This window comes from Acartia tonsa, chromosome 4 (assembly GCF_053477335.1).
Source record: "Acartia tonsa isolate MP-2025a chromosome 4, ASM5347733v1, whole genome shotgun sequence".
In the NCBI taxonomy this organism is placed as follows: domain Eukaryota; kingdom Metazoa; phylum Arthropoda; class Copepoda; order Calanoida; family Acartiidae; genus Acartia; species Acartia tonsa.
The window spans coordinates 29,669,641-29,694,013 of NC_137263.1; the positions used below are offsets into that span (position 1 = coordinate 29,669,641).

Genomic DNA, 24,373 nt, shown 5'->3' on the forward strand with positions numbered 1-24,373 from the left:
ATTTTGTTTTATAAGTTGACCTCTAACTCATTTTATATTATTTTTTTTTCATTGTTATCTGTACAGTGTACAGAGACCACCTGGAGGACTGGAGCTCTGGAACCTGGAGGCCTATTCAAAAAATCTTAAAACTTGGGAGTATTCATCATATAAGAATGATTTTATCTTTTATAACCTATCCTCTCAGTCCAAAAATAAAGCCTATATACCAGGTTTACGCAAATGTGTCAGAACCCCCCCCCCCCTCTTGTACCGTAAACAACTCAAGACACTATTAATGCTGTAATTGTATGATAAAATGCTTATTTGATAATGCTCTTGCAGTTACATAAATCCCAAGCTAAATATTCCTACCTACAACCGTCAAATAAAGATATCTATTCTGTGTAATAAAAAAGAATTTCTATTTCCTCTAGATTTCCTGTGCTATATTGTATCGAAAAAGTGTAAAAAAAATAATATTTTGGATTGACATGACATAATCGAGTTCTCTGCTTAAATACACACTTTCTATTTCATTCAGTTTTGTTAAGTTTAGGTTTATTTTTACATTTCAAAGGGATTGCTCCATGATGGGTATTTAACAAGCGCATGGCTATTTAAATTAATTTATTAAGACAGGCAAGTATCTTAAAATTTGTAAATATTTTTTCCAACTTTGGATAATAAAAAATTTGTAATCCTATTTTATGAGATAGTATTTTGTTAACTACTCGACCGATTTTGTTCTTCTCTTTAGGGAAAGTACAGATAGGTCCTGGGATAGTTTTGGGCTTTTCTAAAATCTTAGTATTTTGATGGTTTTAGGCTATTATACCTTTCTTACCCCCAAAGATATGTATAATTCAACATACTTAAAAGTAAAACAACATTTTATCTTAAATTTAAATTCAACATAGTATTTTTTTCAATTATTTCCTTTGTAAAATGATTTCATACCAATGAACTGTGAAAGTTTTCAATATGTTCTCCGTGGAATTACTCTTATCTTATTAAAACGTTTTTCAAACACGTACAATTCTAAATATTTTGCTGTAAATTTTATATTTATCACTAAACAAGGATGACAACATAAGTAACGAAGCTATTGAATAAAAAAAAATTTACTTTTCCTCACACCTCATTCTACTGAAATTCCATAGAAGGCCAATTTAATTTTGGTACTATTTTCCACAAAAATTGTAAAAAACAAGAATTTTATAAAGCTAACTGTCCTTTCATTTATATATTCAATAATCACTTAATATGACGGTATATCATTTTAATAATAAAACTGGAATTACATTCATCTAAAAATATACATTTATTTTTTAAAATGTGGGGGTGGGGTAGTTTTTTTTCCTTATGCCTAGCCCCTACAGTGCCCTATACCTGCGGGGCCACCAATGACTTAATATAATCTGACCTATATTTATAAACAAACTAACAAAAAAAAAATCCCCATCCCCTCATTTTCAATTTTGTTTCAAAACTAGCTGGAGGAGGGGGGGGGGGGTGTTGATGCTCAACAAGGTATTACGAAGGAAAAATTTTTTTTGTTTGTTTTGTAATATTGTTATTAATTTTGTAATGCCAATCCAGAAGTGACCTACACGAATGTCAAGAATTTGGCACTGACCAGCTTATTATTATTATTATCATATTCATATTATTATTCTTGTATACATGTCGGAGGAAAGGAAAGATTACAATATTTTTTAACACTTAAAGTGTGTTCTATAAACATGGTTTCCCCTGCTCTGATTGTCCTTTTTGACGTTTTTTATCCATATGCATCAGATAATTTCTAATTAAATTTAATCTTTTAAAACCTTCTTTATCTTTAATTTCAATTTAACGTTATTTCTTTATTTATACTAGCAGCTTCTCCCCTAGTAATTTTTTGGGGAGCGGGATTTTTTTTGGGGAGGTTATCCCAAAGAAAATAGCTTAAAACCACCAAAGGACCAGCAGGTATATTTCCTTTATTAAGAGTAGAATCCAAACGGTTCAGTGGTTACCGAGATCTTAAGCTCAGACGGACGGACAGACATCTAGCCACTTTCTATTATAGAAAAATACATAATTAATTATATTAAATTTTGGTAAAATAATTTTGTTAAAATTTTCTACTAGCCCCTACCAAGATTCTAGCCTATATTTTAATGGTTTATGAACACGAAACCTTTTATCGGCTCAAACCATATATAGAGCACAGAATTGAAATATATAGAGTATTCTAATGTAGGATTTTATAATACATACATTTTTAAGATCTGGAGATTGCAGGTCCGAGTCCTGTCGCGCGCGACATATTTAATATTATGAGTTATTTTCCTCAAACTTCAAACTGATAAGGTTTAATTTACCAAATACCTTTGGTATTACATAAAATAATCAAGGATATTTTTATACAGAATTATTCTATAATTTATTTGTCTTATGTTGGACAGAAAAGGTGTGAGTATGCGTGTGTGTACGCTTGCGTGTGTGTAAGTGTGAATATATAGGAGGGGGGGAACATCCGATACGAAATATAATTATATGATGTTAAGGAAATAGGTTTAAAAGGTTTTTATGTACTTAAACAACATTAAAGCTAATATTCTGGTGCCATTTAAGTGACTTTGGATTTTTTGAAAGAAATTTTAGGAAGTTCAATTAAAATTTTAAAAGTTACAATTCCAATTGTAAGTGTCCCTCAGAGTATCTTTCGAGCACTAGACCCAGGTCCTTTCTAAAATAGAGATTAAGAATAAAGGTTGGGAGGAGGGTATCAACAAAGTTTTCAAGTTAAAAGGAACAACAATTTCAAGTATTTAAGAATTGAATGTTATCAGAAAGAAAATCTTCTGACCAAACTTATAATTCTAAATTCTAACTGGTCAGCAAAATCATTCCAATCTTTTATTTTCTTTTTGTTTCCTAAAAGAATAAAAATAAACGATTTATTCGATTTAAATTTAAACAAAAACTTATAGAAAATAACAGTTTTATAGCATTTTCATTGTTTGTATGGCTGAAAAGGATTCAAACAAAGATGACAACATCCATAAAAGCTGGGGTTTAAAAATCTGTCAAAAAAGTTAAAATGAAAATTAAAGTTTTGAGACATTCAGCTCTTCTTAATAAGAACTATAGAGGAACAGTGAGAGAGTGCAAATGATTCTAGAATTTGGTTCCTTAATTTAGATTTTGTTTTACTGTAAAACTTTAAAATAAAAAAAATCTACATTTTCTAATTTTCTTGTAAACTTTATTAATTATATTTACATTTTTCTTCTCCTAAATTTTCCAAGTTTGAAAACTATTGTTTATTTTACAATATCAACAAGGATAATCATGCCAATAAATGTAGCACAACAATAACTAAATTTAAAATGAAATGAGAACGATTATGTTCAATAGTAGCAAAGCTGTTTAACATGTTAAGCAAATCTTCACCTTCCCTAGCATATTGACACAAATATATAAAGTAGCTTTGCTTCTAAAGAGAAGCAGTAAACTATTTTATAGTAATAATCTAAATAATCATCTGTAGTCAAGTCTATCAACTCTCATGTAAAGAAGTCTTTTAAAGTTTTTGTTCTTTATTGTAACAATTCATAGTCAGGTTACGTAAGTGGTCGGTGAAATGTTGAGACAGACAGACAGTTATAGCAGGGAGCAAAAGAGGGGAAAATGGATCGAATATTCAATATTTTAGGGTTCTCAAACCTTTGGGACCTGCTTAAAGTGTTCGTAAAGGATTTAGCAAGTTCTGACTGGCTTTGCCCATTGTACCCTCCCTCCCTCCCTGCAGTTATAGAGTTTCTACGCTACACTACTAAAAAACAAAGCATTTGATCTTTCTATTGATGTCAAAAACTAATAAAATTAAACAATTAATTTTTTTGTAAGGAATTGTTTTTAAGATTCTTTTATAAAATATCTCAAATGAACATAAGGTCTATCCAACCCATCAACAACCCTCCCCTCAACCAAACAAAAAACGTTCTAGCTTGGCAATTGCTCTAACCTTGCAAGGCCTTATCCAGATGAAACTGTTCTCATATTACTTACCCAACATATTCTTTGAAAACATAAAATTAATAAAAAGGTTTGTTTGTGGTCCACTTATAGTTGGAGGGATATTACAGAGTCTCTCATTCTAAGGATGTTTGTCTCACTTTATTAACAAAGTAATTAAAAATATTTTGTTTCTTCATTTTTAAAATGAAGAAAATATCTTTTAAAAGAGAGAAAGGAAAAGATGAAGTTTTATATTAAATACAATGTTATGTTTTAAAAGAAAAACTTTTGTAATTTTTGGGTTGTACAGCATTACATAGTGCATCACAATGCTAAAACAGTCAGGTATATTGTATTTAAAGCTTATAACCTTTATGTAATTTTAGGTTATAATTTTCTTCATATCAATAAGAGTGCTACCCTACAACTTTATTACAAGGTATGTGATATTTTTAAATTTATTCACCAATATTTTATTCAAAGGATTTAGTTTTTCCTGAATTTCCTAGGTGAAAAAGATTTGCCACTCTATAATCAGTTAGTATGTCCATCATTTGTTAGCTTCGCTTTCTTGGATGATGTCATATGATATATGTTGAAATGTTTGAAAAGGTTTTATGAAAAGAATCTTTGGAGTGTGTGAATTGTGTGTATATACATATATACAAGGCCTGAATGCAGGAATATCCTTTAGAATATTTTTCATTAGCGGATATAAATCCGTTTCTTTTCCAACAGAATCTTAAACCGGTTGAAGGTAAACCATATTTTTCAGTGTTTTTAAAAATGTTATTCAGAGAAATGTATTAAAAATAACAGGATAATTTGTAATATCTTTTTTTTACTTCAACAAAATTTATGAATTATTTATGGATATGGTGATACAATAATCGTCAGTTAATTGTCTTTATCTGGCAAAAAGGTTAATTTAAGCATACTTTTTATCGCTAAAGATGATGTTTTTAGTAGCGAAAAAATTCAAAATTTTTGTCCGTCTGTCTGTAAGAAATGGTATTAAAATTTTTGTGAAATATTTACAGTCCATTTTTTTCTTCTTGTTTATTTCAAACTTTGAAAATAAAAATAAGATTTTAAAATTCCAACTGAAAATAAGCTATAATGACCATTATATTAGTATTTTAATTAGTTTTATTTAAATGCATTTTCTTCATTTTTTCAATTTCTGATGATCATATTTTGTGCATCACAATTTGCAATGTTTTACGTACATAAAATTGTTTTTTCATTTTCTAAATCTATATTTTTATGAAAATAAATTCATATTTTTGCATTATTTACTTACGGTTTTAAACAGCGAAGATAATCTAAAACCAGATTTTGTTTGTTTGTCCTGTTACTCTTAGAAAACTTATTTCTTTATGCACTCTTCAATCACTCTTTAAATCAAACTTTTTAAAAAGTCATTAGAGTACTTTACATGTCTATATTATGTCTGCAATTTCCAAGCTTTATTTTATCCTGTCACATGACATTTAAAACATTGTCAGTTTTGACAGATTTTCAGCTTCGAAATAATTATAAAATCTTTACTATTCTACTTTCTGAGTGTCTTTGGATTAATACAAATTATGCACTAATATTTCTCATCATATGTTTATTTCATTTTATTGTCTCTTATTTGAATTAGTGTGAGTATATTGTTGCTGTGCTTCTTAGAGAAATAATTGTTCATGTTTTTTTTTCATGAAAACATTACAATATTTTATATTTCTTGATGTAGAACATCTTGAGAGGGATAGTACTCAGGTATCTAGGGATAGGATAATAGATATAAATTTTATATTTCTTGTTGTAGAATATCTTGAGAGGGATGGTACTCAGGTATCTAGGGATAGGATAATAGATATAAATTTTATATTTCTTGATGTAGAATATCTTGAGAGGGATGGTACTCAGGTATCTAGGGATAGGATAATAGATATAAATTTTATATTTCTTGATGTAGAATATCTTGAGAGGGATGGTACTCAGGTATCTAGGGATAGGATAATAGATATAAATTTTATATTTCTTGATGTAGAATATCTTGAGAGGGATGGTACTCAGGTATCTAGGGATAGGATAATAGATATAAATTTTATATTTCTTGATGTAGAATATCTTGAGAGGGATAGTACTCAGGTATCTAGGGATAGGATAATAGATATAAATTTTATATTTCTTGATGTAGAATATCTTGAGAGGGATGGTACTCAGGTATCTAGGGATAGGATAATAGATATAAATTTTATATTTCTTGATGTAGAATATCTTGAGAGGGATGGTACTCAGGTATCTAGGGATAGGATAATAGATATAAATTTTATATTTCTTGATGTAGAATATCTTGAGAGGGATGGTACTCAGGTATCTAGGGATAGGATAATAGATATAAATTTTATATTTCTTGATGTAGAATATCTTGAGAGGGATAGTACTCAGGTATCTAGGGATAGGATAATAGATATAAATTTTATATTTCTTGATGCAGAATATCTTGAGAGGGATAGTACTCAGGTATCTAGGGATAGGATAATAGATATAAATTTTATATTTCTTGATGTAGAAATCTTGAGAGGGATAGTACTCAGGTATCTAGGGATAGGATAATAGATGTAAATTTTATATTTCTTGATGTAGAATATCTTGAGAGGGATGGTACTCAGGTATCTAGGGATAGGATAATAGATGTAAATTATATCTTTTTTGATGTAGAATATCTAGAGAGGGATAGTAATCAGGTATCTAGGGATAGGATAATAGATATAAATTTTATATTTCTTGTTGTAGAACATCTTGAGAGGGATAGTACTCAGGTATCTAGGGATAGGATAATAGATATAAATTTTATATTTCTTGATGTAGAAATCTTGAGAGGGATGGTACTCAGGTATCTAGGGATAGGATAATAGATATAAATTTTATATTTCTTGATGTAGAATATCTTGAGAGGGATAGTACTCAGGTATCTAGGGATAGGATAATAGATGTAAATTTTATCTTTCTTGATGTAGAATATCTTGAGAGGGATGGTACTCAGGTATCTACGGATAGGATAATGGATATAAATCAAAATACATCTGGGTTAACATTGTATGGAAAGAGAAGACATTAGACATTTGTACCCTTATTTTTATAACCATGATATGTTATTCGTTGGCACAAAAACAATGGGTACTGTTTATTATAGAATTTTGACCAGTGGACTACTTCAACTTTTCAACTAATAATAATAATTTATTTTATAATCATTATTATGTTATCGTCAATGTATAAGGTAGTCCCGCAGGGTTAGGCTACCCGCTGTGGTTAGACATAAAGAAAAGAAAATACCCCCCACATTATTCATTTAAGATAGGGGTTGGTTTTATTACTTGCTAGGTCTATTTATAGTACTTGAACACAATCACATGGTTTCTTCTAAATTAAATCAGTTTTGTATTGACTTATTCCTCTATCCCTGCATGGTACTTGTACATCCACACATACACACATGCATACATTATATATAAATATAGGCCTGATACACACACTTATCCATCATTCTATACTCGATATTCTCATTACTTAACACCCAGGAGATAAGCTACACACAGCTACAACTAAATCTTCCTATATATTGGGAGGGGGGGGGGGGAGATTATAGGTTATACAAAATAGAGATAGTAATAAGTAGAGAATTAAACAGTTTGATATAAATTATAATTTCCAGCGCTTTGTAGCATCTCTTATTAACTTATTATGGAAGTGTCTTTTAATTTTATGCTTTGTTATGTACTTTTAAAAGTTTTCAACCAGACAACTACCTGGCCCAAGTGGTGGGGACCCTTTTCGTCTGCTATCCAATTGCTTTCTGTTTTTTATAGGGACTAGGATGTTTTTATATTTCCTGATTTCAAATATCTAATTGGACTGAATTACATGTAGCTTATGCCTCTTCTATTCTTTTACTTTAATATCAACTGAGCCCCAAGAGGTAATTAAAAAAAAAAATTAAGTATTACTGGTGCTGCCGACAGTAGTTTTATGTGAACTAACTTCCCCATAAGAAAAAACAATTGGGGAAAAATAGGTACCTACGCAAGGAAAAAAAGAAAAAAAGAAAAAAAATTGGGGGGGGTATGGGTGTCCTACCCCCAAGAAAATAGCCTAAAACCACCACAGGACCAGTAGGTATATTCCCTGAAGAGTAGAATCCGATCGGTTCAGTGGTTACCAAGATCTGAAGGGACAGACGGACAGACAGACAGACATCATTCTACTTTGTATTATAGACGAGATCTTAAGTGACAAACCAAAAAAGTTTACTACTTTATATTATAGGATATATTTTAACTTTAGGCTGGGTTACGTTTTTTTCGGGGAATAAAGGTTGTAGTGCAAAATATTTACATTCATTTGTTAGTTAAAATCCAATTGAAATAAATCTTATAATATGCCAGATTAAAAACTCTGGGGACGTTTGAAAACAACGTAGGGTCAGTGTAGTAACTATGATTATTATGGGTTTATAATAGTAACAAGGATGACAACATCCATAAGTAGTGAAGCTAAAATATATGAAAGGATATCGGGAAAAAATTTACCATAGAGTAGTGTCATACAATAAACATTAAAGTTGACAAAATAGGGAAATCACTAAACCTTTTAAATCACGAAAACTTGAAATCTAGAAATCCTTCTAGCACCGCAATTAACAGATAAATCTTAATAAAATTTGATGGAAATATGTAAAAATATACGCATATTTAATCCCTGATAATATCAGCCGTCAATCCTGAAAAGGAATAAAGAAAATTACGAAAACCTAAAAAAATCTAGGAATCGATCTCTATAAAACTTAGGGATGATATGTATGATGTGAAATTAATTATTCCCTGATAATTTCAGCCCTATATCTTGAAAAGGAGTTGAGAAAATCAGGAAAACTTGAAAATCTTGGAATCGATCTAGCACCCCAAATAATGTGTAATGGGAATCTTCACTAAAAATTTCAGCTGGCTGAAACGTTTCCCCCATAGCGTTACGGACGGAAGGACTGACTGACGGACAAAGTGAATTGTAGAGTAGCTTCGTTACTAAAAAATGGACTTACATTCTCCAATGGCAGTGCTACTATCTTAATGAGTGATTGTCTATAAATTTGCATATTGTAATACATTATTGGTACAGACTTTCCTATAACTACATGCAAATTAATTATATATTTTCTCTTAGAATTTTAATATTTTAGCAAGGTTCATCATATTTTCAAAAGTAAAGCTTATTAAATAAGGCAAAGCAAATTAAGGGTCGGCTCATTAAAATGATGCACGATGTTTCCAATGGATGTATTTGCTTCGCTTAATCATTGGGTCTAATCATCTTAGGAATCTTTATCCCATGAATCAAATGGACTTATAATTATATCATATACATAGAATTGTCATCATAAGGGAAAATATCATCATGTTAAAATTGATCATACGTACTCTAAATCTAAAGTTGCTACGCTGTCCTAAATGTGGAAAAGTCTCGTTTTAAAAACTATCTGTATAAAACACAATTATAAAACTGAATCGTATCATGTTATTTGTCCAAAATTAATTGAGACACAAATGTAGAATTAATCTGTTCACTCATCAATAGGGAGATGACGAGTTTTGATACTTATTTATATCAAACGAACTGAAAATAATTCGTTAAATTAAAAAGAAAGGATCCTAGAATTATTCATTTGTACGGTCCTACTTTGTCCTTGTGATTCCTCACTTTTGTGTTACAGTTGATAATTATTATTTTATTATATGCATTTGCCCTTGCTAAAGTTAAATAAATGTTATTAAAAGCGAAGCTTTTCTATAATAAGGGTCGGTCCGTCTGTCCGTCCTTGGAACGGATAGCTTTTTACGTTTATTTAGGCATGTTAGAATTATTCATTCGATTTCAAACATTGCATGGTGATTCCTGTATTAGTAAGGTACCATTTAGAAAGCATAGCAACTCTAAACTTGTTGATATTAATTTTTTTTAACAACAAATTTTTATGTGATAAAATAATCCGATTGATCCGATTTTTTAAATACTGATTCCTGGGACAACAAAATTTTTAGAGCTTCACTTTTATGGATGTTGTCATCCTTGTGTTATATTATTATTCTTGAAAAAAGATCCCAAGTTTTGATTTTTAGTAAGATAATCTTCTATATTAAATGGTAGTCAAGCAATTTCCCCAATAACGACATAAACTGTTGGAGCAATAGACATTTAGAGTTATAGAATAGCTTGCTTAGGTACTAAATGAAAATATCATTTTGAAAAAAATGTAATTTGAAAGATCACGCAACCCTACAATTCCCCCTTATTACCATTGTCAAGGGTGGTTGTTATTCCCTCTTCAGATATGACCCCCACCCCCTCTCTCGACAACGAACACCTTTAGTAACACACAATTAAATTGTTGGGATCAATATATACAATGTTGTAAAACAAGAATGATAACATACATAAATACTTTAGTTTAACTTTACTATTACGTGCACTTCATGGGGGTTGGAATATTTTTATTTTTGGGCAAATACGAACACAAAATAGTCGAAAGCTTGCCCTGGAATTGTGAAGCAATCAGTTTAGCCATCTACGAGATTTTACTGGACGTTGGTACACTCAGATACTGTATTAAAAATGTTTAAAACTGTTTTGTTTGAACTCACTTGAATATTGATTCTGTGTCTTTGTCAATATTTTCAAAATTTTTGCTTACTTCATATTGCCTTTAATTATTTTAATTTTCCCTTATATACTTTAGCTTTGTTTAAGATAATAACAAAATAATGGAAAAATATGTCCTTGTTTATTTCACGGAAAAACCTAAAAGATTGTGATTTGGTCCATTTGACGTTGCTTTTAAAAGTCAATCAATCTCAATAATATAACAGAACAAATATAATATGAAGAGAGAGAAAAATTACTGTAATATTTCTGTTTTATAATGTATAACTGTATGATTCCTTTTAATGTTTATTATTCAATTCCCCAAAATAGACATGATTTAGATACAAACTTAAAATAAACATTTATGAATATATATTATTTTCCCTTTTTTCTTGTGATATCAGGTTCGAACCCTGCAAACACAGGCGTTAAATAAAATTTTTAGTTTTTTTTTGATGATATAATTTGTCTTGGTATTATCTTTAAAAAGGTGCAGTTCATTGTCTATCAAAGGTAGGAATATAGAACTAATGTTATAAAACCAAAGTTTGTAATTTGACCATTAATTGTCAAAAATCGACAAAGAAAAAGGGTGTGCAAAAAAATGCGGATATTTCTTAAATTTAAATTGCGCGACTTGTGTTAATAGTAGAAAAATACTACATATACCGTTAGAATCGCTAAGAAGTCTATTTTTAGGAATTATAAAAAAAATTCCTGTGCTACGCATAGTTTAGGAGCTAAGTGTTAAAATGTCCTAACTGACTTAAAACTTGCGAGTAAATTTTGGGACATTTTACCATCTGGCTCCTAGATTATTTGTAGCACAGAAACCGTTCTTATATTTCCAAAAAATAAAGTTCATAGCGGTTCTATCGGTATGCGTAACATTTTTTTACAATTAACACAAGCCGCGCAATTTGAAATTAAAAAATGTAGGCATCTCTTTTTTTCAAAATAACCTTTCTAACTTTTAGTTATATTTCAAAAGAAGGTGTATCAACTTTTTTTTATAGCTAGCCGGTTCTTTTAGTAAGTAGTAGATGTAAACTTTTTCATAGAATTCAGATATGCAATCGGTTTTTTTGTAGACCTCTTATTTTTTAAGTAATTTAAGTTTTAAAAAAAAAGATTAAGTCGATTTTAAGGTACTAAAATGCAACAAAAAAAAGAAAGAAAATGGCCATTATGAACAAAAATAGTAAGATCTTTAATTTGACACCTTACTTTTTCAATTCTGTCAGGTACTTATTGAAAAAATCTTAATTTTATCATTTCACAGGTAAAAAAATATGGGTTCATATATACCTTTAGAATCAGAAAAATATTACGAATCCATTGTAAGCAAAATTGAAAAAAAAAGTTTACAATATAGTATATAAACTACAATAAAAGGAATTATATGAAAATATCATATTATATTATACAGGCAACGTCTTAATTCTTGAATTGAGTATAAAAATGGGAAGGGGGTAAAGAGGGGGTAAAAAAGGGAAGACGAAAGTGTTGCCTGAACAAAAAATATAATTGGCCATTTGTTTATTTTTTATTTTTTATTTCAATTTTAAAAATGTCCGCATTTTTTTGCACACCCTTTATATGCCAATGTTTGTTTCTGTTAAAAAGCATAAAATTACTTTTAAAAATAATTTTTATAACTCTGTTTCTATCGAATGTCAATTTTGTTATCTACGTATTACCGGACCAATAAAAACTTACGGTATTAATGTTGCAATGAAGGAATATGTCAACGGAAGAGAAATAAAATTTTCCCAAATTATGTTTATTGAAAATTTTTCTTTTCTTATATTTAGAAAAAAAATAAAAGGAGAATCCTTCAGTACAGACACACTGACAGACAGACTTACAGACATTTTGTTACTTTTATATAAGGATTGACCATGACTACATTTCTGAATACATGTTGGTTTCAGATAATTTTCTGATTTCATCTATTTAGTATTATACGACAAATTTACTGTAGTAAGTAATCAGGGATCTCAAGGGATAAGACATTCGTCGAATAAATTACTGCAAACAAAATTACCTCTTCTTTAGATTAAAAAAATTGGTTCAAGATTTGTGGCACTGTGCAATGAATGAGATAACGCCAGGTATCATAATGGATAAGACATTTAACGATAAATTAATACACAATCTCAAAATTACCCATTCTGTAGGTTAAAATTATTTGTTTAAAACTTTTGTAATACTAGTTTCCAAGAGACCAATAAAGATACATTGAAAGTTCACAATGTTTTAAAACCAACATTAAGACAGCGTGGTAATAAAACTTTGGGCACCAGCGTAATTTACAATTCAATGTCCAATCCCTCCTTGGATAACGCGTTTATAAATTTTTGAGGACTATTATAATTTACAGTCCAATGTTACCTCCCCCCCCTGTTAGTATCCAAGTAGGGAGTATTACGTAGAAAAATGTGCTGTATTTAATGTTTCAATATCTAAATATTAATAGGAAAAAGATGCTAGTCTTACATGATATTCAGCCTTCTTAAAACATGTCACTTAAGGCCTCTCAAATGGCTTAGCTAATTGGTTTCTAATTTTTAAGATCTCTTAATAATTGTCAATAGTAATCTTTTTTTTATTTTGCCTTGGGGTAAGTGAACTCCCCTAACCACCCTAAATACCTTAATTATTATATATAAAAATGGGGGGGGGGGTGGTGGGGTGGGGTTGTCCTCCAAGAAAATAGCTTAAAACCACCAAAAGACCAGTAGTTATATTCACACAAGAGTATAATCCAATCAGTTCAGTGGTTACCGAGATCTTAAGCTTCACAGGGACAGACGGACAGGCAGACAGACGGCAGACAGTCATGAAGCTATTTTGTTTTATAAATTAAATTTAGCGTTAAAATTAAGGGCCCACCCCCCAACTAAAGGTTAGAGGCGCAGCTACTAATATTTTAGTTATATCTTACTTTATAATTGAAATTCCCCTGTAACAAATGAAAGGCAATTAGTCTGGTTACATTCATAGATATGTATTATTAATAGTGTAGCTATTCCATTACTAGGGGCTTACTGTACGTCTGCTAATACTTTACTACGTCAAAGTAAGTTGCATAGAATTAGTGTATGAATGTTTACTCTCCCCTTTACTTTTTCTTAGGATTATTTCGACAGTGTCTCTTAAAGTACAGAACCCCTCCCCCTTATTTTGAAATGAAATGAAATAAAGGGGGAAAGTTAGTATTTTCTCTTATTATGTTTTTATTATTTCAGGCCATGTTAGGTTATATAGGGTTCATGAAAGCCCTGCTATGTCAGGGCACTGCAAGTAAAGGCCCCGTAGGGTTAGGCATCAAGAAAATAGTACAATGATAAATTATTTTCTTAAAATTTTAATAAATACTTTTTAGGATATCGTTTATACTGCGCTACTTATGGACAAGATTGTCATTGTAAGAAATAATATCGATCAATAGATTTCTATATTTCACCACAAAAATATTGGTTATTATTTTCACGCAGGTCGTGTTTGACAATTGTTAAGGTTTCCTCACTCTGAAGTTTCTATTCAAATTTAATGTTGATATTCTATTGTAGCTATTAAAGATCTCCTAAACAGCTGATTAAAAGATTTATTTCTCAGCTTAACAATTGTAACATTCTTAATTTTTTCGTTTTTGAATGTTTGTACTATTTCTAACTGGATTGGCACTGACGATGAAAGAGAACCCTAAACGTTAATCCATTTTTCAGATTTTATAGTGCATTGCATAATGAAATACATACGAACATCCTATTAAATTTAAGGATATAATTACACATTTAATATGATGCTACAAACATGTTTGTTCTTGTCTGTCCATAACAAACAATAGACAAAGTTTCACGCTGATAATCATATCCATCAAATAATAAGGGGATGAACTCCAACGCCCCCCCCCCCCACCTTCTACACAAGGGCGTAATCATTCTTCTCGACATAAATAAAGAAAATTTGTAATACAAAGTAGCGGGATATCCTTCAGTCCGTCTGTAGCATAATATCTCGCAAACCATTTTAATTTTGGTGGTTTAAATCGACAATTTAAAAAAAAACTTGATCATGGCTGACATGATATCGACAATTCAAATTTGTTTTTATCCCTATTTATTTCGACTACTACGTGGCATTAAATACAAGTGGCCATTGTTGACATAGTATTGACATGTTGCTTTGTGAATGGCATCAAACATACATCCTTTTTTACAGGAAACCACTGAACCAATTGGGCTCTATTTTTCTAGGCACAAAGCCACACATGATTCTTAAAAATGTGATAAAAAAGTAGTTACCTAAAATATTTTATTGGTCCTGGAAGTTTTTCCCCTGACAAAATAATCAATAATAAAAAGTTAAAGATTATATTTTGATACTAATGTAGGATATATGAGGGGCATTGACAAATCTCACTTTAGATTATATTTTCAAATATTTTTTAGACATCATTACTTTATGGCAGGTATCATCATTAAAACTAAACCATGCCATATGCTTTTAAAGATTTAAGTCAAGGAATTTGTTTATGTTATTTATTGAGCCTTGTTGGTCATTATTTCTGGAGGCGATTTCTCATGGGAGGGTGGTAGTACCATACTTAAAAATAGCTATAACATTTTGTTATAATTTAAGTCGACATTGTACCTAAGAATTAAACGTTAAGCACAAAATTAGATGACTTTGTACATTGTCTGACTATTGGGTATCTGTTACCCAACATTAGTTTGTAAATAAATGAAAAACCAAGGAGATGATTCTCTAGACTGTGGGCGAAGCTGAAAATCACTCCAATTTACCCTGTTCTTTTTGTTACAGTTGCTGATAGTGTTGCGTCTCGTGTTAACCCAAAAAAATTATTACAAGCACAATTTACAGCTTTAAGCATATTTTAAATTTTTTATTGTGTTTTATTTTCAAAAGTTCACTGTTTCGATTGTCGCGATTTAACAGCTTTTTATCAAATTGGGCATGTTTAAAATGCCTATTGATTTCTGTCCGTGCATATTAAGATTCAGAAAACTCCAAGACATTATCTTGGAAGCGGATATAAACTGAATAAACATTAATATAACGTTACAAAAGATTATTGAAATCACATTAAATTTATTGTTGAATATGGAAAACAACTTAGATAAATGAGTAAATTAAGGTTTGTCTAACCCCAAAATTGTTGAAGGGAAGAAATATCAGAAAAATGACAACAGTAGAGTTAACATTACCATATTTTCAAAAGGAGCATTCTTAACCAAACATTGGGTTATATCATTTTTCAAGCTTTATCAGTCCAGGATACATTTATAGTAAAACAAGGATGACAAAATCCCTAAAAGCGAAGCTCTGAAACGGTATGAACTGAATAATCACAATATAAATGTATAAGAGTCGAAGCAAAATTGTAAGTACATTTCTTGAAAACTGCTTGATTCAGGAAAATGTTTATGGACATACTTACATTTTTAGGAATTGATTATAGAGTTGCTTCGGTCATAATATTGTACTTTGTTGTCCCAGGAATCAGTATACCAAAAATCAAATAATCGGATAAATAGATCACATAAAAATTTGTGGTTAAAAAAGTAGAAAAGCAACATGTTTAAAATGGATGTACGGACATTCTGGTAATGATTATAAAAATGTTACGCTTTCTAAATCGTACCTAACTTCTACAAGAATCACTATGCAAAGTTTGAAATCGATAGGACAATTCTGACATGCCTAAATTAACGAAAAATTCCGGACGTACGGACGGACCGACCCTAATTATAGAAAAGCTTTGCTTTTTAAAAGTATAGGAAATGTATGATCAATCGTTTATTTATTTGTCTATTTGACTGTGATATGATCATTACTTATTTTCTTATCATGTTGGTGACAACTACTCATTCAAATAGGTTTACTTACACTCAACAAACACAAAAACATTGAAATGATGGATTATTAGTTACACATCAAAGCGACCAATAATACCATGTCTGTTTATCTTAAATGTTATATTTCAAATTGATGTAAAAAATCTAGAAATCATTTATCAAAAAGTTTTATTTTTAATTGTGGCTTTCGTCATTAATGTTTTTCAGAGATCTGAATATTGTTTTAATTTCTAGGTTTGGTTTAAATGACATAATTTCCCAGAACCCAAAAATCCTGTATAAAAGTAGCAGATTTTTTTTCTGTCTGTCTGATGAACCGATATGTCATTCCTTTATAGTGAAGCTTCTTATAGGTCACATAAAGACTTTTTACTATTTTAGTCAACCTCTTATCTCGAAAAATCGCCTCTATTAAAAGAAATTACTTTAAAATATTAAAATCAAATAAGAAAGATTGCTCTCCTTCCCCCTCCACTTCACTACCTGAATTCCTGGGGAGAAGCCGCTAGTTTTATTTATGCCAATTATAAAATAAAAGTAAAATAATTAAGAAAATTTGCTGAAAACATCAAAAAGCAAAAAAAAAGAAAATAGAAAATACCAAAGAAAGCATAAAAAAGTGAAAAAAAAAAGCAAATAGATGAATAAAAGATGAATATTGGTAACAAGTACATTTATTGGATATATTTATTGTATAAAAATTTTTTTTTCTATTCGCAATATTTGTTATACAATATAAGATTCCCTCTATTAGATCACATATAAAACTTTTTTCTTAATCCTTTATCATTAGCCTAGGGACGTGGTGGGAGAGGACATCCCAGAAAAAAAGAACCCGGGTTGCTGTTCTAACCTTAAAAAAAGGTATGTTGATAATAATATATTTATGAATAATATTGTTCTTGTTCATATGCACTATCATATCAAATACATAGCTGCAAGGACTAATAAAACATATAATAGTTTTTTATCGTATCGTATTATAAACGGCTTTCCGCGGATATAGAATGCACAATTATAAGATTAAAACTAGTTTTTTTAGCCCCGAGGTGCCGGAGGCACTGGCTAAAAAAACTGGTTTTTATCTTATGATTGTACATATCTATATTCGTAGAAAACTGGATATAATACGATGCTAGACATAGTTTTTTCGTATTCATGAGAACCGGTTCCTATCCACCGGATTCAAATGAATACGAGAAAATATATTCTATACTGAAGCTAGAAACTTCCAGGTAGGGATTTATCAACAGAAGAATATCCACTACCTTATAATTCAATGTACATTGTACATGTCCATCCGTCCATCATTCCATCAATCCGTACGTTATTCCATCTTTCAGTTCGTTCGTCAGTCCATCCTAAATGCCATAGGAGAGATGTTATTCCTCGGCAGCTATTAAAGATAGAAAGCATTTTTTTATATAAGTATTGTGTGTCAAATCTGTACGTCATAGATAAAATGTTATGGCTATCGCTCCATTTGCTATTTCAAAAAAAACTAAGAATAGTTATTTCTTTCATCGTATTATAAACAGCTTTCTGCGGATATAGAATGTACAATTATAAGATTAAAACCAGTTTTTTAGCCCCGAGGTGCCGAAGCCACGGGCTAAAAAACTGGTTTTAATCTTATGTTTGTTCATTTTTATATTCGTAGAAAGCTGGATATAATACGAAGCTAGACATAATTTAGTAGCGCAGCACAAGTACAAATTCAAGAGAACACGCTCAAATGAGTAGTAGTACACAAACAAGTTCAAACACTCACATACATTAAAGTTACACAAAAACTATTATATTACTTAGTTTTTATAAAACAGGTAAATTTTAAGCAATTTATAAAGTTAGGTACTCTTAACCCCGCCAAAAATGGTTAAAATAAAAAAGCTTGAATTTTCTTACCTAGAGGCTAAAGGCGAAGCTGCCAAGTTGTATGTATTTTAACATTCACATTATGTAGAACCATATTATCAGAGAAGTTTAGAACAAAATGACATTATGAATAGAATAATGGGCATGGAAATTTTATTAAATCTTCTTAATAAAAGAACATGTTGAGTTGAGATACTGTTTCACCCCTTTTATCTGTCTCCCCCCGAAATTTTTCCCTTTCCTTGTAGAACCCACTTGATTAGTAAATTCCTGGTTTTGGATAACTTTATATCCGCTTTCTCTTGTCTGAGAGCCCGGATTTAACACCGGAGATTTTCTCCCCTTCACACATACTCCGTTAACCCCCTTCCCCTCCGTTCCCCTCTCTCCTCTGTTCTCCTAGAGAATGTGAGAGCAGGGGAAGGGTTGTTTCCAAGTGTGTATGTTGTAGTCATCTTATTAGTATAACGTACCACCCATACTCAAACAAAATTGGCTCTGTTGATATTTTTCTATTACCCTATGTAGTGAAATTGTTAAAAGCAATGATTTTTTTACATTTAGTATATGCCTGTCCGGCTTTATAACGAATAGCTTTGATAAAAATATTTAGATACGTAAGAAAATAATCATCTTATCTATGTAAAGCCTTTTAATGAGTATTCAAGTGACAATAAGGAATCATTATGAAAGTATAAATTCTAATTTTTGGAATATTCTGTTTCAAAATTAAAGGCAATGTTGGTTTTAGTCTATTTTTGTTTGTCTAATTGTTTGACATGCAGAGCTTCGTTTTAGTGGTTGTTGAAATCCTTGTTTAAATTGACCTAGTTTCATTAATATTCAATGTTATTTCAATTAATCCTACTTTTGATGAAATAATTCCAATTAAGCGTAACCAAATTTTGTACAATAGCAGTGCAGTGGTACTAGGACTTGATAACTAAATATTAGTCGGAAAAAAAGAACGGTAAACTGAATTACATTAACAATCCTACATCATAAAGTATTAAGATTTTTTGTCTGTAGCTACAGATCTCGGAAAATTCTGGTCTAAAATGTTTATAATTTTTAAAGAAGCTTTATTGATATCATGTTTTAAGGCTTTTTTAAAGCCATTTTCTTGACTATACCCTCTTTTCCCAAATGACTTGGGGCGGTTCAACTAGTAAATGTAAAAAGAATAAGGCATATTTATCAAATTACGCATTTGTACGTAAGAGAATATTTGTAAAATTATTTACATATTCTATGAATGTTCTCACTTAAAGTACGGATTCGCCACGATATCATTGTCACAGAGTAGCTGTGTTGCAAAAAAACTGTAAGAAGGGTTTTATATCACATTAAATTGTCATGAATTAACTTACATTAAAAGTGTAAAATATTTGAAATAATATTTTACATTTATTTAGGATCGTAGCTTCACTTTAATTAACTTTGTCAATACGTCACTCCATCATGTTGTTTGATGATGAATAGATAAGATCAATTGTGTAAACGAGTGTGTTATGGAAGGTTTGGACATTTGCAAGTTTAAAAGGTAGTTTTACAATGGAGAGATAAACTTAACAAGAATTAAAAGCGGCGATTGATTTTGATTAAGCCTCTATGCACATGAATAACTAAGAGTAAATTATTAATGCAACTTATCCAAAAACAAGGATGACAACATTCATAAAAGCGAAGCTCTATAATGGAAGGACAAACGGACATTAAGGCTTGTATAGTGTCTGAAGTGAATAATCAGAATATAAATGTATAAGAGTCAAAGCAAAATTGTAAGTACATTTCTTGAAAAACTGCTTGATTCAGGAAAATGTTTATGGACATACTTACATTTTTAGGACTTGATTATAGAGTTGCTTCGCTCATAATATTGTACTTTGTTGTCACACGAATCAGTATACCAAAAATCAGATCAATCTGATAATTAGATTACATAAAAATTTGTGGTTGAAAAAGTAAAAAAGCAAAATGTTTAAAATGGATGTACGAACATTCTGGTAATGATTATAGAGATGCTACCCTTTCTAAATCGTACCTAACTACTACAGAAATTACCATGCAAAGTTTGAAATCGATAGGACAATTCTAACATGCCTAAATTAACGAAAAAAGCTATCCGTTCCGGACGGACCTACGTACGGACGGACCCTAATTATAGAAAAGCTTCGCTTTTAAAAATGTAAAGTTCGACAAAACAGTCAGGTTTACTTTTTGTAGTCCTTAATAACTGATTATTAGGTATAGGTATGTGTTATTTAATTTTATAAATAAAGTTTTATATTTTTGATAAAGAGGACATTGTTATTATATCCTTGTGTATTGTGCTATGATTAACCCTGAATAGATGAGGTGAAGGGTATTGTCAGAAATCTGATTAATGAGCTGCTTCTTTGCATTATAAATACCAGGGCTCGCCAGCCGCGTTTCAGCTGCCTGCAAATCATCCTATTACAATTTAAAATCAGTTGAAAGTATAAACCTGACCCAAGTATGTCAATTCCTCCTTTTAAAAAAATTGTAAATCTTCAAAACGGGGTTAAATTTGAGGCAAAGTCGCGACTTTCGCGCGGCTGCCGAGCCCTGACAAATACCAAAGGATTTACCTTATATAAATGATATGTGTGGACTGTGGGGGTTTCAATATTTTCCTTTATGATAGTTGCTCTAAATAGAAAGGCTATGTTTTAGGTTTATTCTGTTACCCGCGGTATTAATTTGGGCTTTGTAGGTTTTAAGTCTTCAATAAATTGTGTCATACTAGGGAGGATTAATAAAGTATTTATGTCAGGTGCATTACTTTGATAGTAAGAGAAAAGAGAATGTATTGGCCCTAAATCAGACGCAACTCATAAGAATGTTAGCGGTCGGTTATTAGTTGGGTGTTTATTTATTTATTAATTGTTCGGAAATATTATTGCTTGCCTTTTTTATCCATGGTTGTTGAGCCTGACGCGTTAAAGTGTAATTTATAGAAGTATTGCCCACAAGAGGTAATATACAAGTCGGTAACAATTAGAAAGTCAGATAGTTGATTTTAAGTATAACCAATTTCAGATGACAATTTTTTTAATATCATTTCTTAAAAACGTCATAAACATTTTTGTAGTCTTTTTATGGGCACAAAATTTGTTAAGAATTAACGGTATTATTTAAGTAAAATGCCAGTATAATTTTAAAATATACAATGTATATTTTTTTTAAAGATATAAAAATTTGCACGTAATCCGTGCTCTTTATCACAATGACACAATGCAATGATTAAAAGTATCACGAAAGAAAAAAAAGAATTTTAAAATTGTGAAAGTTAAAATGTAAAGCTACTCGTTGATAAAATGTGCATGCCAAAGGCACTAGTAGGTATAGGCTAATTATTCAAACAATTAACCTTAAACTTGAACTATATTTTTGAATTCTTTTTTATTTTTCATAACTTTAATGCTTTTTCATTCGACTTAAAAAACCCTCTGAAGTTTTAGAATATAAAAAATATTTTACAGATAAAATAAAATTGGTAAATTGTCCATTAAGTTTGATAAAATCTAATGTATCAGCTCAGTAAGTAGATCCCAGTCTTGTTATATCTTGTTATATTCAAGTTAATGATCAATATTTGCCAATTATTTTGCACGCTTCGCATTACACAATCATTATTCTAAATAAATGTATATTTGTTACTAGTAATTGATTGGAAATGGTAACTTTAATTGACTTATTTAATTGGAGTCTAGCTCATATCGAATCTTCTCATACAAGACAGTTTGTCAATATTCAAACAAAATTATAAAGAATCCTAGCCTAACCTTTTAAAATTTAAAAGATGTCATTGACCTGACCTTTTATCTATCATTGCAGGACTGTCGTACACTTACTTAAGTCCATAGCATAAAATATAGCAGACTTTAAAAAAATTAACAACATTTTAACTTTCCTTCCTAATAAAAACAAAAAAAAGATTTTTAAATATAAGGTAATTAGGTAGACAATAAATAATCTAACCAAAACATGCATTCAAACTAACTAAAGTGCAGTTTCAATGATGATATATATTCCTATCTAATTCAATGCACTAGACTTTAAAACCACATTTCTTTTTATTTGTGTCACACGAAAATTATAATGTGTAATAAAATTAATGCTATGTGTCTAAAGGTTTGTTTATTCTGTGTATATTTATAATCACTGAATATAAAAAACCAGGATTAAGAGATGGTTCAATTGAACGAAACTGTTTAATCTCATTGTGCAATTTTAAAAGCTCGTGAACAGAATTAATATAGGTTTTTCGCCATTTATTTTAGACATTTTCTTCAATTTTGATATTATGATTAGATTAAAACCTTATCTTAATAACATTACGTAGATATGTTTTGTTATATATATTAATGATAATAAAATAACAATTGGACTATATTTTTAAATTTTAGTTGTACTTATTTTTTAACCTTATACTTTTAAATTGTAAATTTCTCTTTTTAAAAACATGACATTTTAAGGAAATACAAGCATGTATTTGGTATTTGAACTATCTGAATTAATTCATGAACTATGTACATATAAAATATTGTACATACTTGTTGTAATTATTAAATTAATTTAGTTATGTAATAATGAAATTATTGTGCAATGCTTGAATAGGATTTTCAATTAAATGAATATCTTGTTGTAGTTTGAGAAACTTGATCAATTATTATCAAGTTTCCTCTTTGTAGTATTCACAATTTCATATTAAACCATTTCCATCGCACGCCATGCTGAGGTCTAACTGTTGGAATTACAACTTTATCATTCATTTAAGTTTTAAAATGTTTAGAATGTGAAGAAATCTTTTAAGATTTATGCTTGCTTTATCTACATATAATAGTACAATAATATATTGTTGGAGCAAGTGATGTCTAAAAGGTCTAGGGCAATTGGTGTGTTGTTTTTAGGCTATAACATACCTCCCCCCACCCATATAGCCCTCAGAATCAAAGAACCTACAGTTTAGGAGGAAACCGAACAGTTAAACGTCGTATTCATTGTATACAGTACAATTTATAATAATAATATATAATACTTGGCCATTCATTTTAGTTTTTAAATAAGGGTTAGATTTATTCATACTACATTGTTAACAATTTTAAATAGTTTAATCTCTGAAACTTATCTTACTTGTTTAATTTTAAGTTGAAGAAACTAGAATTTAGAAACAATTTCTACTCTTGGCCAAGTAAAAATTAACTCTAAAAAATTCTTTTCCAAATAATGAAACTTTAATAATCTTCACAAAATACTTTCTAAATTATGTACATCTTACTTGCTTTAAAATATTGTTTTATTTTTGGTTTTGTCAAAAATCCAGATAAGTTTTTATTTTGAATAGATTTTAGAGTGCAGAAACTTGACAAACTTACAACTAGATAATAAACTTTAATTTATCTACTTTTAACTGAAAAAGAGAGAGGGAGAGATAGACATTCGAGACAAGAGTTTTCAGGGATGATGGACAGAGGTTGGCCCCCTGAAAAGCAAAACTACTCTTACCTCGTCAATTAACTCACATGGGCGAAGCTGATATCAATGACACTTTAACGTTAGATCCAGTAAAAAGTCAAATTCAAATCTTTACACGCAATAGAATTTTTTTTGAATTTATTACCTTAAGATGCAAAATTTTTGGATAATTTTTCAACTATTTTCGGAAGATATTTGATGGTGTAATTCTCATGATCTAGTTTCCCTTTGGACAATTGTCAGATTCTATGTTCTTCCTAAATTCAAATATTAAGATATATTCTGTATTGACAACATTAAAAGTATGCTATTGTACAATAAGAATAAACATGAAAACATATATTTATTTAATTATATCATTTTCTAATTAAAGTTGAAATTATTCATCAGCATGTATTCCAGTAGTCCCTGAGAATTGTAAACAATGT

At 30.0% G+C, this 24,373-nt stretch overlaps 2 protein-coding genes across 2 annotated transcripts in view; both read left to right on the forward strand.

The window, feature by feature from the left end:
- LOC145316710 (4-hydroxy-2-oxoglutarate aldolase, mitochondrial-like) overlaps window positions 1-24,373 on the forward strand; it is a 97,930-nt gene that overhangs the window by 5,840 nt on the left and 67,717 nt on the right. The window lies entirely within an intron of this gene.
- LOC145316722 (guanine nucleotide-binding protein subunit gamma-1-like) overlaps window positions 16,364-24,373 on the forward strand; it is a 116,387-nt gene continuing 108,377 nt past the window's right edge. The window contains exon 1 of the mRNA XM_080157433.1: window positions 16,364-16,368. The gene's annotated coding sequence lies outside the window, so the exon portion shown is untranslated. The remainder of the gene's footprint in view (window positions 16,369-24,373) is intronic.